At 44.8% G+C, this 15,148-nt stretch overlaps 1 long non-coding RNA gene and 1 other non-coding gene across 2 annotated transcripts in view; one reads left to right on the top strand and one right to left on the bottom strand.

Annotated features, from left to right (window-relative positions):
* Window positions 1-726: 726 nt before the first annotated feature.
* LOC140461142 (uncharacterized) overlaps window positions 727-15,148 on the bottom strand; it is a 31,554-nt gene continuing 17,132 nt past the window's right edge. Inside the window, exon 3 of the long non-coding RNA XR_011954473.1 lies at window positions 727-805. This is a non-coding gene — a long non-coding RNA (uncharacterized lncRNA). The remainder of the gene's footprint in view (window positions 806-15,148) is intronic.
* Window positions 11,148-11,237, top strand: trnap-cgg (transfer RNA proline (anticodon CGG)). The gene is given in 2 exon segments: window positions 11,148-11,183; window positions 11,202-11,237. It is a non-coding gene; the product is annotated as a tRNA-Pro (tRNA).

Here is a 15,148-nt window from a genome sequence, read left to right as displayed (position 1 = left end):
TAAAAAGTGTATGTTTCCCTTTGTTCAGTGGAGTGGCTTTCGTCCCATAGCTGTTAAGACAATAAACACCTTGATGCTTGAAGTGGACCTGGTGTTGAGTGAGCCATTTTGGGACGACACGGTGGTTCAGTGGTTCGCATTGTTGCATCACAAGCCCAGAGTTCTATTCCCACCTCCGGTGACTGTCTGCGTGGAGTTTGCAACATTCTCGCTGTGTCTGCATGGGTTTCCTCCAGGTGCTCCACTTTCCTCCCAGAGTCCAAAGATGTGCCGGTTAGGTGGATTGGTCATGCTAAATTGCCCAGAATTTACAGGAATGTGTAGGTTAGGCACATTAGTCAGGGCAAAATGTAGAGAAGTAGGGGTATGGGTCTGGGTGGGTTACTCTTTGGAGGGTCAGTGTGTACTTGTTGGGCCAAAGGACACAGTAGGGATTCTATATCATTCTGTCCGAAATTTGTCATTCTGCTTCGACACGTAGTTATGTGAGACGAACTGAAGCTGTCTAGTTGGAATGAAACAGATCGAGTGGAAGATGAGACACATTTGTTAATGAAAGATTAATATATAGTCGATGTGGAAAGGTTACTCTAATTCACTGGTCATAGAAAAAGATTTTGGGACACTGAATGATGGAAGACTTTGGTAAAGGGTCATAGGCAGAATGACAGAAAAAGTTTTGTGCAGCACATGATCATGATCCAGAATACGATACTTACTTTCAAAGGCCGATAATATATACCAAGTGATTCGGTCGTGTGATATTTTGTTTCAATTTACTGTCTGCAGATGTCCATGTAATGTCCTGTAAAAGAAATTTGCAACATTTCAGCCCAGGATACCAATTCCGAAAAGAAAAACAATTCCTCTGGTATGAAGTTGCAATTATGAACTCCCCTCCTTCTAACTCTCTGGCAAAGCAAAGGATGTGGATGCTTCCTACTGTCATCATGATACTGTTACTAGTTTCGATAATGCCATCTACACAGTATCCTGAATTTCTGTTCTGAGTCTGTACATCCGAAACATTGACTTCACCAGCTCCTGATGACACCTGACTTGCTGTGTTTTTCCAGCCTCCTGCTTGATTCCACTGGGTCTTCGTGTGACTGGATAAAGTCACAGTCGAGAGTGTGGTGCTGGAAAATCACAGCAGGTCAGGCAGCATTAGAGGAGAGGGAAAGTTCATGATTCAAGCCCTTCATCAGGAATGAGGCTTGTGGGCCGGAGTGGGGGTGTGCTGAGAGATCGATGGTGGTGGGGCTATGGGGGAAGGTAGCAGAGAATGCAATAGGTAGGTGAAGGTGCGGGGGTAAGGTGATAGGTTGGAGAAATCCGGTGACCCTTCCACAGTCGTGGTGGTGATTGGGAAAATGTTGGTTAATATGTAGAAGAAAGGGTGGGAGGAAGGCGGAGGAAATGATAGATAGGGATAAAGCCCACAGTGAGACAAGAGGAGTTGGATAGACAAAGGATTTGATAACCATCTGTCTGGGAGGGTGACTAGCTGTTAATGGAGCCTGCTAGTGGCTAACAATAGGTGTGTAATGATAGACTATGTGATAGCAAGACTTGGTGTGCGTGGTAGGGGGCTAAGATACAGGATAATTCAGGCCCTAAAATTATTGAATTCAATATTGAGGAGGGCTGTAGGTTCCCTAACCGCAAAATTACTTGACTGGAACACTACAGCAAGTCTGAGACAGAGATGCTGGACAGGGAACAGGGTGGTGTGCGGAAGTGGCAGGCAACTGGAAGCTCAGGGTCTTTTTTGCGGGCAGAACGTAGATATTAAGACCATAAGACCATAAGACATTGGAGTGGAAGTAAGGCCATTCGGCCTATCGAGTCCACTCCGCCATTCAATCATGGCTGATGCGCATTTCAGCTCCACTTACCAGCGTTCTCCCCATAACCCTTAATTCCTCTAGACAATAAGAATCTATCAATCTCTGCCTTGAAGACATTTAGCGTCCCGGCTTCCATTGCACTCCGTGGCAATGAATTCCACAGGCCCACCACTCTCTGGCTGAAGAAATGTCTCCGCATTTCTGTTCTGAAATGACCCCCTCTAATTCTAAGGCTGTGTCCACGGGTCCTAGTCTCCTCGTCTAACGGAAACAATTTCCTAGCATCCACCTTTTCCTAGCCATGTATTATTTTGTACGTCTCTATTAAGTCTCCCCTTAATCTTCTAAACTCCAACGAATACAATCCCAGTATCCTCAGCCGTTCCTCATATGCTAGACCTGTCATTCCAGGGATCATCCGTGTGAATCTCCGCTGGACACGTTCCAGTGCCAGTATGTCCTTCCTGAGGTGTGGGGACCAAAACTGGACATAGTACTCCAAATGGGGCCTAACCAGAGCTTTAAAAAGTCTTAGTAGTACATCTCTGCTTTTATATTCCAACCCTCTTGAGATAAGAGACAACATTGCATTCGCTTTCTTAATCACAGACTCAACCTGCATGTTTACCTTTAGAGAATCCTCGACTAGCACTCCCAGATCCCTTTGTGCTTTGGCTTTGTTAATATTCTATGAAGTAGTCGCCCAGTCTATGTTTCGTTTCTCCAATGTAGATGAGACCACATTGTGAGCAGCGAACGCAGTATGATAGGCTGTGGAAAGTGGAGGTGAAGTGTGACTTCACCGAGAAGGCATGTTCAGGCTCTTGGATACTTAGGAGGGAGAGGGAAGTGGGCAGGTGTTACAACTTCGGCGGTTGCATGGCAAAGTGCCATGTGGCTATGGGCGGGCAATGGGAGTGAAGGAAGAGTGAACTCCAGTGTAACCCCAGCCCATTTACCTCCTTCCTTAAATATATCCCTGGGGGTGGAATGACTAATTCATATTCATGTTCCGGGGGCCAGCATAATTATTGTGTTTCAATAGCTGCAGGCCATCACCGTGCATGTTTTATGGCGTCATGGTGCAGCTGGAAGCCATGGCTATCAAGTTTATCAAAACATCCTCGCTGAGGGTCAGGTAGCCCTGCATCAGGAAGCATTGGGAAGGCCAGCCACTATCAGTTTACATGGGGACACATCTGCACATTAAAAACGGCCTCAAGGCAAAGTTCCCTTCCTTCTACTTAAACTTCAAGACCTATCAAACTGAAGTTCCTCAGGTGTGTCTGGAAGCACTTTTTCCCGATGTCAGCCAATTAATTCTACCGACACTTGGGTAAAATCTGAACATGGTGAGAAACATCAGTTTCTAAACCTCGATCCAGAACTGCTCGACCAATATATAAAGCATTAAAACCGTCGCATGATAATGGCCAAGAAAAACTCTATTCGGCTCATTCAGTTCGTGAGTCTAAACAGAGACAGAAGTGACAGCGCACATGAAACTGAGGAAATGGCAGAAAGGCTGGCGATTCACTTTGAATGTATTCCCACACAGGGATGGTTGCTGGTGACATGGGTGTGTCTGTGGTGTCTGGGATCAGGCTGTTTACAATGAATGTCCCAGCTTTACTTTGGTAAAGTGACACTGATGGAGGACGATTGCTATTTCAGTAACTGCAGTCTGAAGCTGGAATACGCTGACACTCGGGCTTCGAGACCTAACTGGACTTTTACAAGTCAGACTCTGTGATGCAGTTAGTCAGAACGTCAAGCTGTTCACCAAAATAGTTGTGAGTTGAAACTGAGCAAAATTGTAGAATTAGGGCCAGACTATTCAGGGGACATGTTAAAAAGCACTTCTACACATTGAGTTTGTCATATGTTTGGAACCATCCTACACAAACGGCAGTGGATACAGGATCATTTGTCAACTTTAAATCTGAAACAGACATTTTTTTTTTGTTCACGAATGATATTAAGAGACATGGGCCAAAGGCAGGTAAGTGGAGTTAGGCCTCACATCAGCCATGATTTTATTGAACGTTGGAAAACACTTGAGGGGCTAAATGGCCTACTCCTGTTCCTATGTTCCTATAGTATTCACTGCTTCCTTATTGCGCACTTCCGTCTGTCATTGGGGACATACCCTGCAAGAAAATATTCACCGATTATTGGTTGTTCTGGAAATATCGAATACAGGCACGCCCAGGCATTTTATGCCGATGTTCGGACAAACACAGTCAAAGAACAGTTAACTGACTGAATTCCTGCACTTGAATCTTTAGAAACTTCATGTTCTTGGTTTCAAACAATCCCAATAATGATTCGCGTTCCTCAGCTCCAAATGGAACAACAGAGGAAAAAAAACAGAAAAGCAGCAATGTTCCAGTCCTATAATCTTCAATCCTCTGATGCCAGTGAAAAGTGACTATGCAGCTTCGGGCGGGGTCTACCGCAAATCCTTGGGATGTGAGCTTCTGCAACCCTGGCCTAATCTCCCAATACACCGAGCACAGGCTCAGGGAAACTGAGGGAGATTATGCCCTGATCATGAAACCTGCGAGCAGTGTTGGCAAAGGCCCAAGTGAGTCACCCATAAAACTCACTCATAAATGTTCCAAAATATTTACTTCCTTTATTTTATTCATAATTGCAAATCTGAAAGTGTGAATTGGGGATATGTGGTAGTGAGTGGCTGTTTGTGTGTCAGGTTTGTCTGCCAGTATTGTTGACATTGAAGCGAATTTGCTTTCAAAGTAAGGACAAAAAACACAGACAAACAACTTTACATCCAAGAAGAGAAGCTGAAGAAAGTGGATGTCAGCGTTGAGAAAGAAGCAAAAGGAAAGTGGAATCTCAATGATTTTGCCGATTTTGGAGCAGAAAGCATTGGAGCTGTGGACTTCGGCTGATCATTTTATTTATTTTCGTGGATATGAAGAGGTTATTTTTGCCTTGATATGAAATGTGGTTAGACCCTGACTATATGTCCGGCTACCTCAGTTAATAGAACAAAAGATTCTTATGCTGAGGTCGTGAGTTTGACACCCACACTGTTCAATGTTCCTTTGAAACTTTGCTTTTTGTGCTGAACATTCGCTCTTTCTTCTACTGGCAATCTAATCATATTCAAAGTGAGTTTTACTCCCGTTCATTTTATTACTGTCCCAGTTACTCGATTATGAGGAAAAGCTGAGAGTGAATGGGAGACAAGTTTGTAGGTGTGGCTTAACGGTGGCATTTAACGGATTCTACTGAGGTCTCGAGGCCAGTAAGTGGCTCAATCACAGAATTCGAATGGTCAAGTGCAATGGGAATCAATACCTATCCATATTAAGGAACACTAAAATTACTGGGGACTGATTCATTTTCAGGAAATAAGTTAGGAAACTTCGTCACACAGACTATCTCAGAGCAATCGTTAGCTTTGGGACGTTTAATTGAACATGCAAACCTCATGGAACCACTTGATTGTGTCTTGATCGGGTACTGAGGTCTTACTTAGTGACTTTGATGTATTTTGTTGCCGAATTGCTACATAGGCTGGGGGGCAGTACCTGTATATAGAGATGAGGAGTGTGGAAACAATTAGACAAGAAGACGAGGCTATAACAGAGCTGTCACCAAACACATTTACCAATCTACGTTTATCCTATCGATTATATTAGCATCATCAACACTTCTCATCAAAATAACTAGAGAGACTGTCATCACAATTTTCTGTGAACAGTTCTACATTAGCTTTGCTGACAGAAACCAAATTTCTTGAAGTGGCTCCTTATTTTCGGCCCTGATTATTAATCTCTCTACGCATGGGAATGGATCCTTCCCCCCCGCTCTATCTCTCATCAATGTGTGTAGTTCAATTCGATCTCCCATCAGCCTCCTCTGTCCTGATCAAATCCAGGGGAACAGGAAACGTTGGGGCTATGGCGCGGACAGGACAAGCCCAATACTCACCTTTCCTGTTAGAACTATTCCATGAGAAAGTTTAGACCACAACTTTGGGCGTGTAGTTGTGGCCGAACACTTAAGGTGTTGGCGTAGAGATCATTTTGGGGCTCCCCGCCCAGGGTGGTAACCTGCTGGCTATGCTTTCTTCGCTGGCGATTTTAAATAACTTCCTGTTGGTTGCATTATCGCTCAAACTTCACAAAACCAGTCTCAATAAAGACCCGTTTTCTCATGTCTGGGAATTGATTGCCATGCAGGAAACTCGGGTTCTGAACAAACAACGTACCAGACTCACAACGTCAGCTCTGTTTACCTTTCAACAGATGCTGCTCGACCTGTTGGCTTTCTGCAGTATTATCTGTGTTTATTAGGCCCAAGTGCTGCTTTTCATTCAAGAACTTCAATCCCTGTCCTCTGGCAACTGACTCTGGTCAGTGGCAATTGGTTCTTCTGATCATTAATCTGCCCATTCCCACCGCTTCTTCTCCCATCATGACCAACAGCCCCAGGAAATCTCCAGTTAACCTTCTTTGCTCCAAAGCGAACATTCCCAACCTTGGGAATATCTCCCCAAAATGGAAATTCCTCATCCCTGGACATGAGGCAAGGCGTAAAATTGGGAAGAGATTTTGGCAAAATATTGTCAGTTAGGAAATGGAAAAATGTTCAAATGTTCATGAAGCAAAACAGAAATCCCAGTCTCCAGCTTTGTGAACCTTTAGAAACACTTTGGGAAGCGGATTTAGAGGAGAATGAAAGATGACCTGTCCGACTGAGCAGAGACAGTCCAGACACCGTCCCCTTGTTGAAGAGTCCGGGAGGTTGACTCTGATGTTCTCGGCACATGAACTGATCTGAGACATTGAAAGAATTGTCCTTCCTGCACATCCGGAATTTAAACCCCTTCTCGCCTCCGAGCCAATGAGAGAACTCGGGAACAGGCAAAACGCTGAAAGGCTGGAAGGGCGACGGCCCCGGAGTAAGAAAGCTCGTTCCTCGTGACATGGATGTGTCTGCAGACTGTCCCCAGTATCTCTACAATAGATCTCCCAGGCTTGATTATGGAAAAGTAAAACTGATAGACGACAATTGCAATTCTAGGCGGGGAGGCTGAATTATGAATTCACTAATCGCTTGTCTCTGTGGTGCAATTGGTCAGCGCGTTCGGCTGTTTACCGAAGGGTTGGTGGCTCGAGCCCCCTGGCGGTGGTGTGTTTGCTGCTCTCCCTCCGGCTGCGAAGTTGTCGGTTTTTAATGGGGTCAGGCAAACAATTTCCAGAACAGCTGCTTCTCGTTCTGTCTCCCTGCTGTCGTTAATCACGTCTCCAGGAATTGGGCCCTCTGTACGGGCAGAAAATTAAACCTTTTTGTTTCTAAACTTTTCTCTGACACTTGAGTGACGAGTGACTAGTGACAAGCATTGCCCTCCTCAACTGAAAACAGTAGAAGACCCCGCAGACCTCCACGAGTGTGTCATCTCAACTCTGCATACTGGGCCTGTGTATCAATGTGAAATATTTATGTCGAAGTGTTTTGGGAAGCAGATGAGAAGGCGAGGTGCAGAACAGTGCGCCGCTATACGGGAAAGCTGCTGAAGAGGACATTGACTGAATAGGAGAGATAGTTTCTCTTCTGGGTTATAATTCTATCACGCACCGGCAGACATATCGCCGACGCGCAAATATAAACTTTGTCTAAATTCCCACATTCTGTTTTTTCGAACTGGGATTTCACTCAAAAGCACAAAATTTCAACACTCACAAAATTCAAACTTTAACAAAGTGCTCATAGATATACTTTGCGAACACCTGGAAAAAAATCTTCCAGACCTGGAGAATTTCGGTCTGAGGGCTCTTGAAATTTAAGTCGAAGGACGGGAAGTTTGCCTCGATGCTGCGTAATGTGGAGATGTGTTCCCCATGTTAACTGATAGTGGTTGGCCATCTCAGTGCTTCCCGATGCAGGGTTGCCCTGACCCAGAGGGAGGTTTCTTTGATAAACTCTCCCGGGGGCTTCCAGCCGCACCGTGACGTCATAGGGCGAGCCCCCGGTGATGGCCTGCAGCTGCTGTGACACAATAATGATGCTGGCCCCGGAACATGAATATGAATTAGTTCGTGAGTCACGTGGTATTGAATCATTCTATGGAATGTTCTTTCAACTTCACGGATTTATATACGAGAGCAGGTAAATTGGCAGGGCTTACACCTCGGGTCCACTCTTCCTTCACTCGCAACACCCCACACCCACCTCCCAGTGACCCAAGGTACTTTCCCCAGCAGCTGCTGAATGTGTAAAACCTGCCCATTTACCTGCTCCCTCCTGAATATCCAAGGGCTCGAACATACCTTCCAGGTAAAGCAGCACTTTACCTGCACATTTGCCACAAACTAGTCTGCTGCACTCGCTGCTCACAATGTGGTTTCCCCAAAGTAGCATGAAGCATAAACTGGGTGACTGTTTCGCAGAACATCTCAATTCTGCCGCAAAAAAAGGCCAAGAGCTTCTGGTTGCCCGCCACTTTAACACGCCTGTTTCCTGGCCAACATCTCTGTCTCAGGCATGCAGTAGTGTTCCAGCAAAGGTCAGCTCCAGATGGAAGAACAACGCCTCGTTTTCCACTTGAAGACCCTACAGCTCCCCGGTCTTCAATATCGAGTCCCATGTCTTTAGGGCCTGAAATCCGTCATGTCCTATTCTCTCCTATTCCTGTAATGTCGTCTTTAGCAGCTCTACCGTCTAAGGGCGCTCTGTTCTATACCTCGCCTTCTCATTTGCTTCCCAAAAAACTCAACATAAATATTTCACATTGATATACTAGCCGAATGTTCACAGTTGAGGTGACACACTCGTGGACGTCTGCGGGGTCTTCTCCTGTTCTCTGTACCCTATGTTGAGGAGGGCAGTGCTTGTCACTGGCCATCTGGGTATCAGAAAAATGTTTAGAATCAAAACAGTTGAATTACCTGCCAGAGGAGAGGGCCCGGTTCCTGGACACGGGACAAACAGCAACAAGGAGACAGAATGAGAAGCAGCTGTTCTGGAAACTCTTTGTCGCTTGCAATTCTTAGAGCAATGTCAAATGTATTTCGCACTGAGCAAGTCTCAGCCAGTTCCAGAGGTGGGGTGGGTACGGGCGATGGGGTGCGCCTGGTTTCTAGCTCTTTGGTCTAGGGGTATGAATCTCGCTTTGGGTCTTCTAATACACCGACTTGCCAGAGATGCGGTGTTTGAGGAATGTCAGCAATCAAGGTAGATTGGAAAATTGGGACAGCTCTCCTCGGAGAACAGAAGCCTTGCAAATCATGAGAGGCCGAGACACAGGAAATAATGTTGTTAAAATTCTCCCACGTCTGAAAGGATCCAGAACGATTCGGCAGAGTTTTAAAGTCAGGAGGGAAAGAAGTAAAAGTGACATTAGGAAGAACGTTTTCGTACAGGGAGTGGTTAGTGTCAGTAAATCCCGATCTGACATTGACAAAGAGGAAGATTCAATGGACCCGAAAGGGAATTCGGTGGTCATGTTCAGATGTACAGATTTACACGGAAAAGGGAAGAGAATGATACGAATTGAGACACGCGTTTACTTACGGTGTAGAACCAGCAGAGCGAAAGTGGGCCGCATGGCCTCCGTCTACGCGTGTTATGATTCAGAGTTAAATCACAGTTCGACCAACAGAATGTGGGAATTTAGAAAACAGTTTATATTTACACAGCCTCCATACGTCTGCGCAACAGCATATTACACGACAGCAGTGGAGGTCTTTGACACCAGTCTCGAACGTACATGTCACACGCCAGACAAAAGGCTGAAGGGATCTATGGAAAACACTCCGTGCGGGAAAGTAGAGTGGCGCAGCGGGAGGGTGCTGGGTTCATGTCCCTCGATCGAAACTATCGTCTGCTATTGCTTCCCTTTGTAACGGGACTCTGTTCTATATCTTGCCTTTGCCTCTGCTTCCCAAATCTTCGAGCATCTGAGCTGAATATGTCACTAAACACGGGCCCAATTTACACAATTGTGGGCAAGTGCTTGTGGAGATTTGAGTTGTTTCCCGCCGGTCTGCTCTGAACTGAATCCTAACACCTCTTCTCTGAAATGGGAATGAGCTGGTGAAGTTGAAACAATTCGAATTCGAATCCCTACAGTGTGGAAACAGGCCCTCCTGCCCAACAAGTCCTTATCAACCCTCCGAAGAGTAACCCACCCAGACCCGACATTTACTTCTGACTGATGCGCCCAACCTACCGACTTCTGGGCACTATGGGGCCTTTTAGCATGGTCAGTCCACCGAACCTGCACAGCTTTCGACTGTGGAAGGAAACCGGAGCACCGCAGGAAACCCACGCAGACACGGGGAGATTGAACAAACTCCACACAAACAAGCTGCACAAGGGTAGGATCGAATTCAGGTCCCGTTATGAGACAGCAGTGTTAACCACTGAGCCACAAAGGCCACATTATTTGCGGTCGTATTCATTCCCTGCAATAATTCCCCACTCCGGTTCAGACGTGAATGACAGGACGATCAGCATTTCGAAAGCAGCATCACCACACAGACACAGTTCCCATAATGAGGACACATATCACCGATTGGGAATCATCTCGGAGAGATACAAGTGACAGAGAGTCACATGGAAATGATGGACTGAACGGCTTCAGGCTGCGGCGGAATGACGTCACGCGTTGATGCCGTCCCTCTCCCTGTCTCTGGGACAGAGCGGCTGAGGGAGAAACAATGGCTCATTTTCAACTTCATCTGGGACAGTTGGGGCTCAGATGTTCACTGCTGCCCGTTCGCAGCAAAGAAACAGACGCCTGTGTTAGAAAAGTCTTTCTGCAGGATTGCTGTCTGAAGACGAATTCTGAGCACCGAGCCGGCTGAACACAAATATGAATTTACCTGAGGGAACAGTTTCCGGTGTCCATTTCTCTCTGTCCCACCAACACAGCATCTTTCTGTCTCTTTGATTACAAAACTTTGTAATGTCGTTAAAACTTGCCCATTTCCTACGCATTAGTGTAACTGACGTCTCCCATCCAAAGTGATTGTGAGAGAGCAGAAAAGCGAATGGGCTCTGCCCTCCCCCAGAACAGTTTGCAAGTAGAAACAAAATGGTTTAATTATCCGCCAGTGGAGAGAGTCCAGTTACTGGGAACGGGACAAACAGCAGCGTCCTGGGCGCAGGGAAACGGAATGAGAAGCAAATGTTGTGGAATCTCTTTGCTGCTTGCGATTCTTGGAGCAACTCAAAACGTATTTCACATTGAGCAAGTCTCAGCTGCTTCAGGGAAGGGCACTTGGAGCGTCCGGGGTCAGGGCGCCTCGCTGGGTCTGTGGCTCGTTGGTCTAGTGGTATGATTCTTGCTTCGGGCCTTCAGTTAGGTGGATTTGCGAGAGATCCCGGGTTCGAATCCCGGACGAGCCCTCGTTTCTTAAGTTTCCTTGTGCAGAAACGCCGGGGTGATTTTCTCAAAAAGCACATTTATTAAACGAGATGGTTCTGCCTGAAGGAGGGATGAGGTCGAGCTCCCATTACAGTGAACAGGATAAAAGGAAACACTTGCTCAAAGTGAAAACAAGCATTGCACCTCGTTCGCCCGCGCAGTCCGACTCTGAATGAATCCTCCAGCTCCATTATTGCTCAATTGTGAGCGTGAAATTTCAGGAAGCGGGGAAGTGAAGTGATTGCAGACAGCACTGAACAGGTTGACGTTCATGGTGCCGTGTATGAGAATTGTCAGCAATGCAGGTAGATTGGAAAGATGGGACAGTTCTCCTTGGAGAACAGTAGGTTGGACGCTGGCCTGATTGACGTTTTTCAAGTCATGAGGGTCTAGACACAGGAATAATGTAGTGCAAATGCTCCCACGCCTGAAAGGATCGACAACGATTCAGCAGAGTTTTAAAATCACGAGGAAAAGAAGTAAAAGTGACATTAGGAAGAACATTTTCGTACAGGGATTGATCAGGGTCAGTAGGTGACGCAAACTTCAAACAATTATGTTCCTGAACCCATAGGACAGACGGATGGGAGTGGAAGACAAGAAGAACGAGAGACACAGAGTGAGCGAGAAAAGGGTGAAAAGTCAGAAAAAGAGAAGTTAAGGAAAAACATAGAGAGACTGAGGAAGGGATACAATTCCAGTGGGTCCCAGCTTTCTCTATGATTTCATACACTCCTTCTCATCCATGAGAGACAAGCCCTGCTCCTAGTTTCTACGTCAGTCTGGATGGTTCAGGGACGGTGTTTAGCACACTTGCTTTCATTTTTCACACCATTGAGTGTTGGAGTTGGGACGTCATGTTGAGTTTGTACAGGATGTTGATGAGGCCACTTGTAGTTTCTGTTCATTAATATGTAAATCCCAGAACTACTTTTAAGTCACGTTCTCCAGATAACTTCAGGTTTTATAAAAAGAGGTGACATCTCAGCTCAGTCAATGCATTAAAGGTGTGAGGTTTGAGACTGTCTGTATCCCAATCTTGAAATAGACTGGTTGTATTTTCAAAGTAGAGATTTATAAAATATGACATGGCTTCACTGCCTGCAGATTGCACAGTTTTTGAGGAAAACTGAATGTATCTGCAAATATAATTCTGAAAATCCAAATTCACCCCATAGACTTGTGTGTGCATAAGAGAGTGCGTGTTTGTATGCTTGGTAAAGTGTCATAATTTGGAGATGCCGGTGTTGGACTGGGGTGTACAAGGTTAAAAATCACACAACACCAGGTTATAGTCCAATAGGTTTAATTGGAAGCACTAGCTTTTGGAGCGCTGTTCCATCATCAGGTGGTTCTGGAGGACACAATTGTAAGGCACAGAATTTATAGCAAAAATTTACAGTGTGATGTAACTGAAATTGTACATAGAAAAATACCTTGATTGTTTGTTGAGTCTTTCATCTGTTCATAAACCGTGATATTTTCACTTCTTTCATATGTAAATAGAGTCATAGAGATGTACAGCATGGAAACAGACCCTTCGGTCCAACTTGTCCATGCCGACCAGATATTCCAACCCAATCCACTCCCACCTGCCAGCACCCTGCCCATATCCTTCCAAACCCTTCCTGTTCATATACCCATGCAAATGCCTCTTAAATGTTCTCAGGTTAACTGTAACAATTGGTGTTAGCTAACATCAATTGTTACAGTTAACCTGAAAATGTAACTTATGTAAATTTTAATAAGTTTTGCGATTTACATATGAGAAAAGTGAAACTATCATGGTATTCGAACAGATGAAAGAGTCAACAAACAATCAAGGTATTTTTCAATGTATAATTTCAGCTTCATCACACTGTAAACGTTTGTTCTAAATTCTGCGTCTTATAATTGTGTCCTCCACAACCACCTGATGAAGGAGCGGTGCTCCGAACACTAATGCTTCCAATAAAACCTGTTGGACTATAACCTGGTGTTGTGTGATTTTTAACTTGGTAAAGTGTAAGCGTGATGGAGTGTAAGGCTGTGAAAGGCTGTATTTGTGTGTGTACCTGAGAGAGACCGTGTGGATAAAAGCGAGGGGTTGCATTTTGGTAAAACAAACAAGGGCAAGACTTGTACAGTAAATGGTAGGGCCCTGGGTCTTGTTGTAGAACAGAGAGACCTGTTTTTTTGGGGGGGGAGTGGAGGGGAAGTTTAAGGTACATAGTTCTTTGAAAGTTTCATCACCGGTAGACAGGGTAGTTAAGGTGGTGTTCAGCACACTTGCTTTCATTTTTCACACCATTGAGTGTTGGAGTTGGGACGTCATGTTGAGGTTGTACAGGATGTTGATGAGGCCACTTTTAGTGTACTGAGTACAGTCCTGGTCGCCCTGTTATAGGAAGAATACTATTGGAGAGGGTTTGGAAAAACTTTCCCAGGATGTTGCCACGACTGAAGGGTTCAGGTTATAAGGAGAGGCTTGGACCTTTTTCACTGGAGCGTAGGAGGTTGAGGGTGACCTTGTAGAAATTTATAAAATCATGAAGGTTGTAAGTAAAGTGATTAGCAAATGTCTGTTCCTTAGTGAAGGAGAATTAAAAACTAGGGGACTTCTTTTTAAGGTGAGAGGAGAGAGATTTTAAAAGGAACCTGAGGGATAACGTTTTTACACAGACGTTAGTTTGTGAGTGAATGAACTTCCAGATTTGATAGACGCAGGTATAGTTACAACATTTAAAAAACATTTGGATGGTGTAATGAAGGTATAGGTGTGTAGTGTACCTTTTGACATAGAGGAAACGAGCAAGGACTGACTGAAAGCACAAAGCGTGCTGAACGATTTAAAAATGTAACGTTTGGTTGAAACAAATAGCTGGAGTGGGGTTGCCATGGAACAAAAACAAATTCCAATTCTGCCAATCAGTTGAAAGTATGCCCCTGACACCAAACTCCTTTCGAACTTGAATTTTACAGTTTGGAATGACACCAAACCAATGAAATGATCTGATGTTTTGGGGTATAAAACCAGACATTTTGAACAGTTAGAGGGGAAACAGCAAAGACAACCAAGCAAGCTGTTAATAGCATTTTAACTGTGGAACCACCAGCTCTTGTGGGAGAAGTGCATTCCTCAGAAAAAATTTGGAGGAATACTGTATAACTGTGAGACTGAAAACAGTTTTCTCACTGAACGGTAAACAGATACTGAGAATGTAAAACGTCATAAAGTGTGTTCCTGGGAAATGGAGGAGAATTGAACTTGCCAACATGAACCAAACTTTGCAGAGAAAGGAAATTTCCTGGGACGGAAGTGGTTGATAGCAGTCAATAATTGTCAGATTATTTGATGAAGATAACAGCTGATATGGGGTGATTACTGGGGATCCCAGAAGATTTGTATAGAACTTAAAAAATCTTTAATTAGGTTTGAAACATTGTTTTGTGTTTTGATTGATAAGGTTTATCTAAAGGAAGAAATATGCTAACTTTAAAAAAAATCAAGGTGAAGGAGGGACAGATTGATTGTTTGAGGACAGATAAAAAGACATTTATTGACATTGAGGTGGGATTAGAGCTCAGAGTGATACAATTCTAAAATTTCACTCTGTGAATGAATGGAAAATTGCTTAAAGATTGGCTCCTGGTCTTATACTTTACCAATTAAAATTGCTGTTTTGACAACTCTTGTAATCATAGAATCCCTACAGTGTGGGAGCAGGCCATTCGGCCCATCGAGTCCACACTGACCCTCCGAAAAGCATCCCACCCCATAACACATCTCTGCACACTGTGGGACAATTTAGCACGGCCAATCCACCCTAACCTGCCCATCTTTGCGACCATGGGCGGAAACTGGAGCACTGAAAGGAGGGCAAAGGAATGTGCAAATCCCACACCAACAGTC

Source organism: Chiloscyllium punctatum, chromosome 36 (genome assembly GCF_047496795.1).
Source record: "Chiloscyllium punctatum isolate Juve2018m chromosome 36, sChiPun1.3, whole genome shotgun sequence".
In the NCBI taxonomy this organism is placed as follows: Eukaryota; Metazoa; Chordata; class Chondrichthyes; order Orectolobiformes; family Hemiscylliidae; genus Chiloscyllium; species Chiloscyllium punctatum.
The sequence above is the reverse complement of the archived record's forward strand: the minus strand, read 5'-3'. Positions and strand labels throughout refer to the sequence as shown.